General features: G+C 39.1%; 1 protein-coding gene across 3 annotated transcripts in view; it reads right to left on the minus strand.

Moving 5' to 3' along the window:
• The window catches only part of hdac4 (histone deacetylase 4), a 140469-nt gene extending 130481 nt beyond the window's left edge, over window positions 1-9988 (minus strand). For all 3 annotated transcript variants that reach the window (XR_003693720.1, XM_028591193.1, XM_028591192.1), the window contains exon 1: window positions 9823-9988. The gene's annotated coding sequence lies outside the window, so the exon portion shown is untranslated. The remainder of the gene's footprint in view (window positions 1-9822) is intronic.
• Between the last annotated feature and the right edge of the window lie 5488 nt (window positions 9989-15476).

A 15476-nucleotide genomic window follows, 5' to 3' on the forward strand; every position in this document is an offset into this window, starting at 1 on the left:
CTCCTGCTAGCAAGGTTTGTCTGAGAGATGTATAAATGGCTATCTGACCTATCACTTCATCTTTCAAGCTGTTCTATGATCACTGGGAGATGCTCGCAAGTCTGGAAGACCTAGCTCATACAGACCTCATACCGCTGATTAGCAGATCACAAAGGGAGAGAGAGGGTGGAAGATACAGGGAGCGCTGACACGAAGGGAGGGGCCAACCGTTTCAACAACCCATTCGCGTTCCCCCTTCGTCAAATATCGAGCGTCTCATAACGTAGCTTTTGGAAGAGAACCCAAACTGCAATTGATATTGGATAGGCTGATTCTATTAATATCAACTGTGATCACAATCTGCCCTCAAAAGTCTTTCATTCAAAAGACTTCATTTGTCCCCAAGGGGCAATTTGAAGCACTGTCTGATTGGGACATCTCTCACTGAAATCCACCTTTCCTATCTTTATGTAAGCAGGGAAATGTATCTAATTTGTCTATTTGGCTTAAGTCTTAACAACCAAAGTATACAGTATACAGGATTTGTAATATTGAAAACTTCAAATTGGTTTTGGCATACACGGCCAAAAAGAAAACTTTAAAATCAGTTTTCAATCTGTAAGAGAGAAAAATAATGAAAAACTGTCAACGTGTGGGTAATTCTACATTTGTTATTAAATGTAACCTGTCTAAATCCAGCGACTACCACAGTATCCTAATATCAAATCACGCAGCAACCTCCCTTGATCTCTACATTTGCGCTGACTCTAACCCCTTCAAGCAAACCTGCTGGGATCCGAAAGGCGAGATTACAGTCTCTGAAGGCTGAGGGGGGGGTCTGGCGCTCCCTAACTTCAGGCGATATTACTGGGCAGCTAACTTGCAAAAACTCCTGTACTGGATGAACGACGACTGTGCTTCTCTACCCGTCTGGGTACATTTGGAAAAGGCGGGATCGCGCCTCCCGCTGCGGTCGGCCCTCTGCTCTCAGCTCCCTCTGCCTTTAACATCTGTGGGCGCATGCCCGATTGTATCCCTCTCGCTTAAGATCTGGAGTCAAGTTAGGAAAAACTTTGGAAACGCGAAACTGTCCATAATATACTCCACTGTCCGGGACGCCTGTAACAGGTGTAACCAGTCTCCTGCCAACCATTCTCCCATGTTCTGGTCTTGCCCTAAATTAACTACTTTTTGGATGAGTATTTTTGACACCTTGAGCAGAGCCTATGATCACACTGTCCCCCCTAACCCCTTGTCAGCCATTTTCGGCATTTCCTCTGACGCTGGCCTCCCGGTTGCACTAAGGCGGGCCCTGGCGTTTACATCTCTGCTAGCCCGGAGACTGATCTTGCTCAACTGGAGGCTCCCCCCCCCCGACCGTTGGATTAAAGAGATGCTCGACAATCTGAAGCTTGAGAAGCTTAGATCTTCTCTGAAAGGCTCTAACGCAACATTCCTAGAAACATGGAACCCTTTCCTAGAACTCGTCGACTCCCTCAGCTTATCTCCTGACTTGGAGGACTGAGCTCCTTCTGGACCGCTTCACTTGAACTTATTTTTTAAAAGTGCTGTAGTACAACTAGCAGGAAACAAGTTATAATTGAGGTAAGTTTGGAGACACTACCTTATTTAATCATTAAATCAATAAATATTTTTGTTGTATCTCTTTTCGGTGTTGTAATTTGTAGACGTCCCTAAGCACTCTTACTGCCAGTAGCAGCAGAGAGCAGAAGCCAGCTGGCAAGTGTTATTTACATAAACTTCTGGTGTACTTACAAACTTTCCAATCCATCATTTTATGAGTACATAACCTATGTGTACTAGTGTAGAAGTTTGGTATCATTTCGGGCATTATTAGTGGGGTAATGTACAAGATACACTCTTGGATCCATTAGCGCCTGCGCTAAGCTATTCAGCTGATAACGTTAACTCTCCCAATGTTCGACCCAGGTGAAAAAATCTTCTGGGGGGTTGTTTGGCTCGAGGTCATGATGCAAAGGACCCTAGGGTGAAATTACTCAGAACCATCACTTTAAATAAAAAGTAGGGCTGTGCAATTAATTGAATTTCGATTTCGGCTCCCAACAATCACCAAAATAGTATAATCGAGAAAAAACAATTATTTTGCCATGTTCTGTTTTGCAAGAACACTCTTATTTTGTCTTGTGTTCTGTATGACACGCGCACATCCGCACGTGCACATCCACCCCTCCCGAAGCCAGTCAGGGAGGCAAGTCGTGTGCATATCATCCGCTGGAATTTAAAAACTCAGCGCGAGTAAAGATGGCAGCAGCGTTTGGTGAGCAAAAAAAGGCAAAACCAACTCAGTTGTCTGGGAATAGCTAACGTTAGCTAACCCTGCGGTCCCTCTGCCTTTGCCCCCCCCCCCGCTGTAATATACTGTCTATAGATGTTGTTGCTGTTTAAAACTTTTTCCAGCTTGGTGGGGGTGCATAGGCATACTGCTCAAAAACATGAAAAAACATAGTAATGTTCCCTCAGCATTTAGTTTTGTTGTTAAACTGTATGAAAATGAGCAGGGACGTTACATCACCTGTTTCACATAACGTTACTCTAAGGTACCGTCTATGTGCTGGATGTTTCCTAAGGTTAGCTAGCAAATAAGCCCACTGACGGCGACATTATTGTTGATATTTTGGCACACTGTTTAGTAATGACAGTAGTAGTGGTCATAGTGAGTGAACATGTGATGTGAGATGCACATTGTGTTATGTCTGTGGAACTATTCATTAGCTGTGTAACGTTCTGTGTGATATCTGTAAAGCTGAACCGACTCACAGTAGTAAAACAGATTTTATTCTGATCCAGAGACTCTTTCTGTGAGAGAGGACACTAACAGATTATACCCTGGACAATATTGACCAAAATAATCGTGATTATTATTTTTTCCATAATCGAGCAGCCCTAATAAAAAGTTGGAAATAAATAAATGTAACCTGTCAGAGAATGATTGCGGCCCCTGATTGAGTTTGATGATCTGGTAAATATGGGGTAGGGTTGAGTGTGCCTGTGCACCACAGTATCCTGTCACCAAGCTCATACCCAACACTATATATTATTTATTATTAATTTATTATTATACTATTAATATCATTAATAGACTTAAATAGTAACTATTAGCGTGATATACACAAAATGTCAACAAACAAGGATGCCTTTCCCAACTGCCAACCTCTTTCAACACTTGCTAACTGAGACTGGGGAGCTAGATGGGTTCAAATTCAGGACAAGGTACTGGCATAGCACAAAGGACCTAAACCGGTTTAATATTGGGGTTGTGTGGCGCAACAGGGTATAAAGGGCTGAATCTGGGAGAATGATTCGCAGCCATGAACTCATTTGGTAACCAAAAGGAATCATCAAGCCTCAAATCACATCAGTTGAGGCTGAGAGCTTTTGTATAGCAGCCCATTACAAGGTCTGTGTCACTTCTACTGCTTGAATCTTCCTCATGTCTACTAACTGCTTCTCTGGCTCTCTGACCAATATCCAACTTCCTTTTTTGTATTAAGTTGCACAACAGTAAGCCTAATGAGAAAAGGTGAAATAACTAATGATTAATTTCATTCAGTTGTATGTTTACTTGAACAAAAAATATAAAAAGAAATAATAATAATAATAATAATAATAATAATTGAAATGTAATTTTGTTGGTTGGTTCCCAACCTGGTGTCCGGCCACGCTCAAGCGGGTGCCATAGATCACGGGGGCTGCGCAAGGCTTTGTCTGCTCTGAGGTTGTCAAAATTTTGATTTTCACATATTAACTAAAATCATAATAACAAAATCATTTATATAAAAGTCTGTATATAAAACAGATACATCTTTTGTCCCCACCGAAAAATGGTTTGCTGCACCTGATTGGATGAACGCTTCATTTTAGATTGGCAACAGTCACTTTAAAAGATTTCAAGAGTTTCGAGAGGCAGCGAGTCGAGCTGGAGGTAGCCTGGACCTCAACTTTATGCAAATTAGGAGTGGGCAACTTAAGCAACTAGCTAGCTCATCCTCGTTTTTCCTGCAGTCGGACCATCACTATATTATGAATGAAACATGTCTGAGAAACGTAAACGTGCTGGTGATACTCATCAATACCGAAAAGGAAAGTTAGGCTATATCTGGAGACTTCATTTTGGTTTTAGTGCCGGTGTGGTTTTAGACAGGTCTGGGCATGTGTCGTCTGTGGCGAGAAGCTAGCTAATGACGCCAGAAAACAAAACACCTAGGAGACTATCGGCCAGTGGGGGAGGCTTCAAAGAAAAAAGTTTTGGGAAGCGCGGGTTTAGATGATTGGCAGAGAAAAGTTGTTGCTAACAGGCTTGTGGTCAAACGACTGATTTCCTCAAGTTTTATTAAAACTGTATTAGTGGCATATCAAACGTTGCGTGTATTTGACAGATAGACTAACACATGCACATTGGACTGAGAACAAAGACACAATAATATGCTGAATGGCAGGTGGGGTGAAGGGAAGACCCTGCCAAGCAGTTTACAAATTCCTGCTGGGTGAATGTGTCTTGTGCATTACATGGTCCTGTCACCTCATTTGTCCCTGAGCACAACAGTGGCATTAAACAACTCCATTAGTATCAATTAGTGTGACAACGTCAACAAAATGTCCTCAAACAAACAAGCTTGGGCTTAATGATCGAAGGAAGTTGGAAAGTCAGGGCCCTGATAAAGCACAATGGAACGGAGCTAAATGAGCTTATTAATGAGATTGCAAGAGGAAATCTTAGGGGCAAGTAAAGAACAAGAAAAAGTGCTCCAAAACGTTGAGAAGGTAGTGATGTGAAAAACTGACCCAAGACAGATCAGTTTAATGAACTGGATTAGATTCAAAGGCAGGGTTTCTTAATCTCAGAAGTGAAGAAGTAGAACAGTGATATCCCAATAAGATTAAATATCCCAATTATTATCTCAATAGCAATGTGTAAGTGGCTTTACTAAAGATGTCAAAATCGTATACTAAAACAAACTTGTACTTTTTCACTGATTTAGACATGATGAAAGTAAACCATAATATCTTTGGATGAGCACTAAATTGTGATGCTTTTCATTCTTTCTCTCAGTCAAAAATAAATATATAAAGAGATATTAAGTATAATACAGTAACCATGGTTGTACCTGCCATCTATGCTGATCTATTCAGTCTCATTACTTTGAGTGGTAAGCGCGATACATTTCTGGCAAACAATGCCAGTGTCAAAAGTCTGTCTGAGTCTATGTCATCCAAAGTTATGGATGATATTAAAAAAGTTATGGATTTTAGCTTTAAAAACAACTTAACTGCAAAATGAATCTCAGGCTAAATGAATCTCTCAAGAAGAGATGGAGGATGAAAACGTAAAAGTTAAAACAAGGTGTGACAGAAGAGAATTTTAATTGGAGACTTAATGAAGTGGTAAGAGGTGATGGCATTGATTTACCTGTGTGACATAGACTTTAATGCTGCAAAGCAATGAAGGGAAACTATCTTCTATGCCAGTTAGACTCCTTGGACTGAAAATAAATGTGATTATTACATATAACTTAATATAATTCCATACCTGGCTATGTAAAACTGGCTTTAGACACTGCAGGTACCTGTCTACTGTCTTCTATTATGCATGTGCATCAAAATCCCACAAGATATAATTAGTAGACACTTTAGTTTCACAAATGTTCGTGCACACCCACACGCGCACACACACACACACACTTAAAATATGAGGCTGTTACTTCAATTTACTGCAGTTCAAGCCACCATGAGGGTTTCTCAGAAGAAAGTCCCTCTGAAAAACATTAACACTGATTAAAATTCCTTCAATGTACCTTGGAATCCATTTTTGTTGTAAGTGGAAAAGTTAGGTGTGTGCATTTAGTGTTAGTAAGATTTTTTTTCCAACTGTTTAAAATGTCAGGTGTTACTGTCAGTTCCTTAAAATCAAAGTAGAAGAGCTTCTTTCTAAACTCAATTTTGCACAAATATTCAACAATTGCACAAAGAGAAATCAGTTAAAAGAGGCAAAAGTATTTATCTCTCCACCATCTGTAGTTAAAAAAACCACAACGTGGCCGGGTAGGCTCAGTGGGTAGAGCAGGCGCACTTATACTGAGAGGTGTATGCCTCGACGCAGAGGTCCAGGGTTCGAATCCGAACTGTGACAATTTCCTGCATGTCTTCCCCCTCTCTCACCTAGCTGTCCTGTCAAATTAAAAGGTGGAAAAGACCCCAAATAAAATGAAAAATAAAAATGCCTAAATGTATCTAAATTAACTTTATATTATAATAAACATTAAACATTTGGACCAGAGCCTCCACCACCACCAACTACTCCACCTGAAGATCTCACTTGTGAAAAGCCAACGTCACGTGAAACGGGACAAGTATCCCAGCCGTATTTATAATTGGGGAAAAAATGTTTGTTAGTAAATGGTATAATGGGAGAGAGTGGTTACAGTCCTGGGTAAAGGCAGACACTGCTTTCTGTTTCCCTAGTAGGAAATGTTAGCATGTGCCAATGTTGACTCAACTTTCACCATAAAGGGATACTGCAATTTGAAGCATGCGATTGGATCTAACAAAGGCTTCTAAAGAGCATCTGATCTGACGTGTTCAGGGACACCTCCTTTCACCAAACTCATTTCAATGTTTTGGGACCTTTTGAAGCTATAGATAGTCAGACAGACTCAAATATATTCCTCCTTGTATGCATAACCACATTGAATCGCTCCCTTCTCACTCACTGCTTGGTATAACATCAACAGACAAATGGCTAAAATGTAGCTGTTTTCACAGACTGCCAATTGTGCAAAGAGATGCTCTGGGGAAAAGAAAAAACAATATCAGACACAATGTCGACAAAGAAGATCCGGTTTTACTTCTGCTTCAAATAGAGTCATCCTTTGAGAGGAGCACCCTGAGCCAATTCTTTTTTTTTTTTTTTTTTTTTTTTTTTTTTTAAAAAGGGCTGCAGTGACCTTGTTCCTGTGGGGCCTGGAGTTTACGAGATCGCAACAGCAGTCTTCCAGAGCTTGTAATGCTGAGGGAATAGTTTCCACTAGTTAAGGCTTAAAGGAGTCTTAGCAGAGCAGAGGCACAGCTCTGCTGCTACGACACCAAAGTTATCTTCAGACTCGCCGCGGTTAAGGGGAAAGTTAAGCAAAAATATTGAGTTTTTGCAACGCTTATTGTTGTGAATGGTATTAGACATCCAAATAAAGCCTTCACATTGTTTAAACCCCACTTTCAGATTTGTGAACCCTTTATTTTATTAATGAAGGCTGAGTTTACTGTGTTTTCTTCATTCAGACAACCATAGACCAGGTCTAGCCTAAAAACCCCTACTGTACATTTGCACTTTGAACCTTGACTTCCGTTTCAGATTTAGGAAAGCTTTATTTTATTTGTGACAAAAGAAAAAGGGCAATGTCACTGCTTCTTTTCTCTCCATCTACACCACATCAGACCAGGTCCAGATTAAAAAAAAACAATACTAGACATGCCAGATCTATTAACCCATAGAAGCTAAAGACTGTTTAGAATCAAGGGGGTAAGCTTCTCCTCACAATACGTAGCTCCTATGGCGCCATTCTGATGCTAACAAGCCCTCACCCCCGTTAGCGTTCCATTGACTGCCATTCATTTTGACGTCACTTTGACAGCGAATAACTTTACATCTGAAGCGTTTAAAGACTCCATTTGTCCATTGTTTATTTCTAAAGAAACACGACAATGTATAAAAGGCTCCATTACCTTGTACCTCTCGTTATGGCTCCGTAGCAGACGTTTTTGCAAAACGCTAACGATTGTATCATAACCACGGGACTTTCTGTCGTATAGTAGAGGAATTATCATATAGTACAGGAGAAGCTCACAGGCAGTTTCGACTTACATGAGCTGTTTAGGTTTAATTACTAATGTTAACTAGCATTTTAGTTAGCAATAATTAGCCTGTGCCCATGTTATCTCCTTACCTACGCTCTCTGTTTCTGTAAGATTGGGAATGATTGAGATTTCTCTTGGCACAGCTACCAGAAGACTTCCAACTTTCAGACACGTTGCTCACGTCACATCTACGTCATCTTTCTCAGTTGGAGTTCACTTTCAAAGATGGCTACGTCGTGCATCACACGTAAGTAAACATTGTAGTTTTCTACAATTTTAAGCACTTATGTCTTTGTTGTAACCAAATGAAGAAGTGGTACACATAGCACTGTATACTGCTACCTATAGGCATGTCGCTACAGTCTTATTAGGAGTTAAATACCGCCTGATTAGATATTTTGTAGCTTGTGCAGCTGAAATTGGCTGGAGACGCTCGGTTGCTATATGACAATAATGGCCGAGTCTTGAGCAGAAAGCAGAGCAGTAGCCTACCCGCGGTTATTTGTTTTTCGATACGGATGTGACGTCACACTCGAGCTACTAGTCGCGATTACAAGACAAAAAGAACGCACCGTTATATCCTTCACTGGTCTCCGTCCAGAGCAACGGCATCTGTTGGTCCATCCTATATATACTGTTTATGTTTAGAACACAGTTCTAAATTTGTGAAACATTTATTCTATTTGTGAAAATAGAAACAATTACATTTTTCATTCATACCACATCCGACCAGGTCTACATCAAAAACTATTTTACTTTGACTAATAGAATAGAATAGAAGGTTTTACAAATCTGACACTGTTTTAAACGGTTACTGGAGTCTACTTGTTAATCAAGTAGGTTTTTTTTTTACAGCTACACCTGGCTTACTGTTTTCTGGACATTTTGGCTTTCATTAATAAAATTAAAGTTTCACAAATCTGAAAGTAGGTTCAAACAGCTGTAAGACTTTAACAAGGATGCCTAACGGAGAATCGTTACATTAACTTTCTCCATAACTTCCGAATCGGAAGCGGCGAACTGGAAACTAACTTCAGCGTCGCCCGGCTGCTGCTGCTCTCTTGTGTTTACACTTCATGAAGACACAAGTTTACACCCAAGGCTGTGGCAGCGGCGGTTCAACCTCAGCAGAAACCTAGCTCCATCAAACACATAGTGCTTTCTCCTCTTTTTTTTCTCTCTCTCTCACACACACACACACACACACACACAGACGCGCGCCAACAGGTACTGACTGTTTATTGAAGGAAAGTGTGAAACGCTGAAGGATAATTTTGAGCAGAGATAACATTACTAGGAGACAACCTCTTACTGCACTAGTACAGTTCAACGCGTGACGTACCTCTCTGGTAAACAAAGAACTGGAACTATAGTGACACAATTCCCCAATACATCTGTTAACGCTTTACACTAACCTCACTCACACTTGGAATTAAAACAACATGACAACGTATATGGCGCTGTGCTGCAGCACCACTCATAAAAAGTTTTTTTGGGGGGGAAGAGAGAATAGTATCGTCCGCTGTCCATAAACGTCACTTTTCCGACATTAAAGCACGTTTCAGACGAGTCTGAAACAATATAGCTATCTTAGCAGTGAGATTAGAGTCCTACTCAAATCGAGCAGCTAAGGTGGCGCGGTGTTGCACAACACGTACAGTCGACAGCTTTTTTTTTTTTTAAACTACCCCAAATTGGTAATGCTGAACCACAATGCCTGTGTGTTGGCAACACTGTCCTTCTGCGGAATATAAACTAGCCAACGATACGAAAAGAAAAAGTCAAGTGAAGAAGAATAGGAGTAGGCTAACTTAGTTTGACTCCGAGGAGGAACAGCGCAGACACCTAACGTTAGGCTACAACATAAAGATACTTTTTGAGACATGGTTGAACGTCCAAGCCAAGGAGAAGACGGTTTACTTGTCTTTTACAGAGACAGAAAATAAACACTACCTGAATTGAGCTCCCCTGGGGGGGCAAATGGCTATATTCCCTCCAGTCTCCAGGAGCATCCACAGGCAGGGTTTTAGGACCCGTCGGTACTGTAAAAATCATTCAGCCAACGGCTCCGCCATACTGAATCAATCACGTGTCGGGACGACCTCCTGTATTTCCGTAGGAGGCGGTGTCTGCAGGACAGGATGACAGGACAGGATGACTGACAGCTGAGAGGAAAATAATGGCAATGAGAGTGGATGAATGAACGAAGTCTGTCATTTTTTGCTTTCCATGTTGTTGAAGCAGACAATATGCCACACAGGTGTGTATCGCTACTGTTTGTGTATTAGTTCTTCCAGATCAGCATTGAGTCACACTGAGACTTAAATGTTTAATTAATGTGGGCTTCTTATGTCTGGGGTTTCCAAAGTGTGGTCCGGGGACCCTATGGGTCTTTGAGAGGTTTCCAGGGGGTCCACAACAAAAAGGGGAATACTTTATGTTTTACTATAATTCCATCCATACGTAACAAAATGACAGAATGTATGACTATCATAGGTTTCATAAACTTTCTGTAATAAAAAACCTAATACCAGTCAAATGGGGAACCTGGGACAAAATCTATTTACATGGGGTCTGTGGTCTAATTTGTGTCAGTTTAGGGGATGTTGCTTTACCACCATCATTATATTGTCTTGTTTCATGAGACTGTGGTACTCAAAAGTGAGTAACTGTATTTTGTTACCCATGTTATCATTATAATGTGAGTTACTGTATTTTATTACCCATGTTATTACTATAATATTCATTTGGTATTCCAGTAGGCCTATGCTGCTGATGCTCAGTATATTGAATTTATTCTACCTATTTTTTCCTCTTCTTTATAATTAAAATTTCCTAAATTCCATAGAGACATAATGCATAGTGATAGGCGACTACACAGTATATAGGCCTACATTTTATTCATCTTCTGTTGTAATAAATGAATTAAATGTGATCATATGTTTGTCTGTGGAACTCAACAGTAAGTTTAAGATTACACCAGCCTACAATACAGTCAAAAACTGTTCATATCCTATTAATCAGAACGTAATTACAAGCAGCCGAGTCAGAAAAGGCGTTCACGTCAACTTCCAAGTGAAAGATATCAGGAGTTTTTGACAGCCATTATATTGTGGATATTGTCACTTGGTCAGAATAACTTAACAAGTGTCAACAAACAGCTGGCAACATGGCTGCATGCAAAGCATCCATTGCTGACCGTTACATCTAAATAAAAGGGAGCTTTACACTGTTTGTTTGTAGCCAGTTTCACTTGATAACTAACTGCTACAAATGTGTAACACAACAATAGAAACTAATTTAAGCATTTAAATGAATGTGACTACAAGGCTAGCAGTGTGGGGGAGCCAGTAACCATCTGGTGATGTGTGAATAAGTCGGAACAACAGGAGGTTTTCTTGTCCTTCCCGTTTTGCTGACATTTTGTGAATGCAACATAAGTAAACAACTCCCTAAATGTCATACAATTCAAATATTGCTCAGCTCTGATTGTTGCCAAAAGTCCATGTAACATACATCAACTTTTTCCAACTAAACTCCACCCACTTCCAACCTTGAAAAGAGTGCATGCAGAAATGCAAAAATGTTTCATGTTAAACAACCAAAGCTATTGCAACATTGGCAAAAAAAAAAGAATGTGTCTGATCATGTACTGTAAACCTCACTACTTAAGAAGCTGATTGAGAACATTTGTTTTTAGCTTCTTTAGATTAAATATATTGTATAAATATAGGGTAAAATAATTCCATAAAACTAAAGGTCATTATAAAACTTCACATGCAAGCCACAAAGATCTAGGTAGCCTGAAACACCCAACATATAATACACACTTATCCTCATAGAGATTTATCATCACAAATCTGCAAAGTCCACTTCTTGGCAGGGAATTTTGTCATTTGCTTCCTTGCATAGCCTCAGTCTGCATCAACTTATTCTATTTCACTTGGTGATTTCCAGGCAATCTTTTCAAGAATGACTTTATAAAGCTGCAGAGAACATGTGTCAACTTGTCTCATTCAGCAGTTGGTTGGTTAACTGTAATACCTAATACTTAGGTGGAGAGACATAAGCCAACAGTAGATTTTCCTTTTGAGAAACGTGAGACTTTCTTTCCTTATTCGAGCATAACATGTTTGCTTGTGGTGGCTTTGCGTCACTGTTGGTTCAGAAAATAATAATATGCTTCCTGCTTACTTCTTTTACCACAAACCCTGGTAGAATCAAGATAGCTGGAAGATTTTATGATAAAATTCATACAAGAATGTGATGGCAACATTTCTTGAACAGAACTGACTCACGGAAATGCACTCTGTCTTGTTTCACTTAACCCCCTTAAATGGTGCTAGTGCTTCTCATGACCAGTCATGACAGCAACGCTGGTATTGTTTAAATGCATGCATGTGTGTGTGTGTGTGTGTGTGTGTGTGTGTGTGTGTGTGTGTGTGTGTGTGTGTGTGTGTGTGTACTTTGACAGGTGTTATATTTCTGTCTGCGACCAGATTTTGCGATATATCACAACTGTGATTCAGGAGTGTACTTGAAATCTAAACGAAGGCCAAGCTCGAAGATGGTTGTGGTCCGAGCAAGGGCGCCAGAAGTCAGGGGGTAGAAAGTAGGGAAGGGGCCTTGACCCACCCATTGTACGCCATGGCCCGATAACCATGCCAGATACAGTCACAAAACTTTACAGGTGTGCAGTTGTGATCAAAATGAAGGCTGAGTTCGAAGACGGGTGTGGCCCAAGCAAGATTGTCAGAAGTAAGGGGTGGTAGGAAGAATGAAAGGGACCATTGGCCTGTCCCACTTTACGCCACTGGCCCAATTTGGTTGCGTGACGTGATACCATCGCAAGATTGTCTCTAGTTACCATTAGCTTTGCTTCAGCTACCACATAGTTCCTCTGTAGAGGAATACAATGTAGATGTTGGTGTCAGGTTTTCACCACACTGTAAATCACACAAACATTAAATTCTTCCATACTAAGAAGAGAAACTTAGGCGTGACCTTCCTCCGAGAAACTGAAGCAGGTCTTTGACGTAAACAAGCTTTCCCAACAGTCCCATAACACAATATCTGGCTCAGGCTCATTATGTAATGTTGAATGAAAGTAAATACGAATTGCCATTTCCTGGTTTTTATGTTGAATATCCATGATGCATCATTTTAGTTTCAGTTTGAGTGGCAAAGGTGAAGGTAGCACAAAATATTTCAGCTACTGTGAGCATTATCACAAACCTTAGCCCCAATGTAGAGTTCTACGCAATATAACAAAACAAGATTTCATTTAACATATAAATACATTGCAATTTATTCACCATATATATATATATATACACATATACACATATATATATATATATATATATATATATATATATATATATATATATACAGTACAGGCCAAAAGTTTGGACACACCTTCTCATTCAATGTGTTTCTTTATTTTCAAGACTATTTACATTGTAGATTCTCACTGAAGGCATCAAAACTATGAATAAACACATATGGAATTATGTACTTAACAAAAAGTGTGAAATAACTGAAAACATGTCTTATATTTTAGATTCCTCAAAGTAGCCACCCTTTGCTTTTTTTTGATAACTCTGCAAACCCTTGGTGTTCTCTCAATGAGCTTCATGAGGTAGTCACCTGAAATGGTTTTCACTTCACAGGTGTGCCTTGTCAGGGTTAATTAGTGGAATTTTTTCCCTTATTAATAAAAAAACAAAGGGTGGCTACTTTGAAGAATCTAAAATACACACACATATAGGCAGGATTTCACATACAACTATAAAAGGGAGAGAGCAACAAAATATAACACATAGGTAACTTTCATTAATACTGTATGTCATCTACATATTTTCCTATCTTTTATATAGTTTTTTGACTCTTTGTTAATGTGTATATCATTTCTTCCTGATGCAAATAATGAAAGATCACAGTGCATTCTTGAGTGTCCATGCACTCCTTTGGTTTTTGAAGGGTAAATCGAAAAAGACTGCTTCAGTTTCAGAGTAAACTCCAACTCTCCACTCCACTTAAAATGGAGTCAGGGAATCAAGGTGGACCGGAGAGGTCAGTGAGGATTTTACAAACAACAACTGGAATCTGCTGTACCTGTGGAATTACACAAGGGATCCTTAACACTCTCTACTCAACGGGAAACACAGAATAACTGTAATCCACACAGAGATTGAGTATAAATCTTTAGCAGATTGTGCAGAATATCATTAAAAATAAAAATGAAAGCAACAAAAGCCAACGGCTTTATTCTAGTCAGTAAAAACAATATGTATTTTGTCTTCATTTCACCAATACTGATAAGCCACAACTAATACCTCTCTACTAACAGGAGCAGCTTGTAGTTCCAAACGCTGTCAATAACTCTCCAGAAATGACAATACAGGCCTTTTAAAACACCTGCTTCATCAAATCTAGCTGCTTTTCTTCCAAACACTGAAAACATGTCTTATATTTTAGATTCCTCAAAGTAGCCACCCTTTGCTTTTTTTTGATAACTCTGCAAACCCTTGGTGTTCTCTCAATGAGCTTCATGAGGTAGTCACCTGAAATGGTTTTCACTTCACAGGTGTGCCTTGTCAGGGTTAATTAGTGGAATATTTTCCCTTATTAATAAAAAAGCAAAGGGTGGCTACTTTGAAGAATCTAAAATACACACACATATACATATATATATATATATATATATATATACACACATATATATATATACACATATATGTATACATATATATACACACACATATACATATATACACACATATATATACACACATATACATATATATATACATATATATACACACACATATATATAAACACATATACATATATATATATATATATATATAGATTGAGCATTTTTATACTTTCACAGTATTTATATAGCCCATCAACCTACTTTAAAATAAAAAAGACATAACAATCTCACTTTTAACAATGTAAATACGTGATTTGTTTCTTCAATATTAGGTAGTAGGTATAATTTAAAAAATATATTTTGAACTAACAGTATCACAGTCTGTGAAGAGAGCCTTTAATTATCAAGTCACACACATTTCCCCAAACTTTTTAATAAACAGTTTGGGGTAGTAACACATATCTTGCAGCTTAAACAAGTAGCAAAGACATCGCTGACAGGTGTTGCCTTTAAACAAAAATGACACAATGCAGCTAAAATAAAAACATCTGTTCTAGGGGAAAACAATTATAATTAGGTGGATGAAATAGAAAACAGAGTTGTGAATTTCTTTTCTTCATCCCTTCAAAAATTTACCACATCCATTATCCAGAATCAGTCTCTAGAGTTGATTATGGGGACTGAACAGGAGATAATAAAGATTCCTTTTCACAATTAAAGCAAAACCTGCAAAGCCATTCTCTATGTACACGATTTATGGACTAGAGAGTGAAAACAACAGCGAGAACATGGCTAATACACAAAGTGACAAATAAATGCAGTTATGTGTTAACTGTGTCCATCACTGATATCCAGTAGTGTACAGTATGCGTGCAAAGTCAGTCATCCAATGCACGTACTGTACAACAGTGGACTATATAAATGCCAGGCTTGAAAGGACACATGA

The sequence above is a fragment of the Perca flavescens genome, chromosome 11 (genome assembly GCF_004354835.1).
Source record: "Perca flavescens isolate YP-PL-M2 chromosome 11, PFLA_1.0, whole genome shotgun sequence".
In the NCBI taxonomy this organism is placed as follows: Eukaryota; Metazoa; Chordata; class Actinopteri; order Perciformes; family Percidae; genus Perca; species Perca flavescens.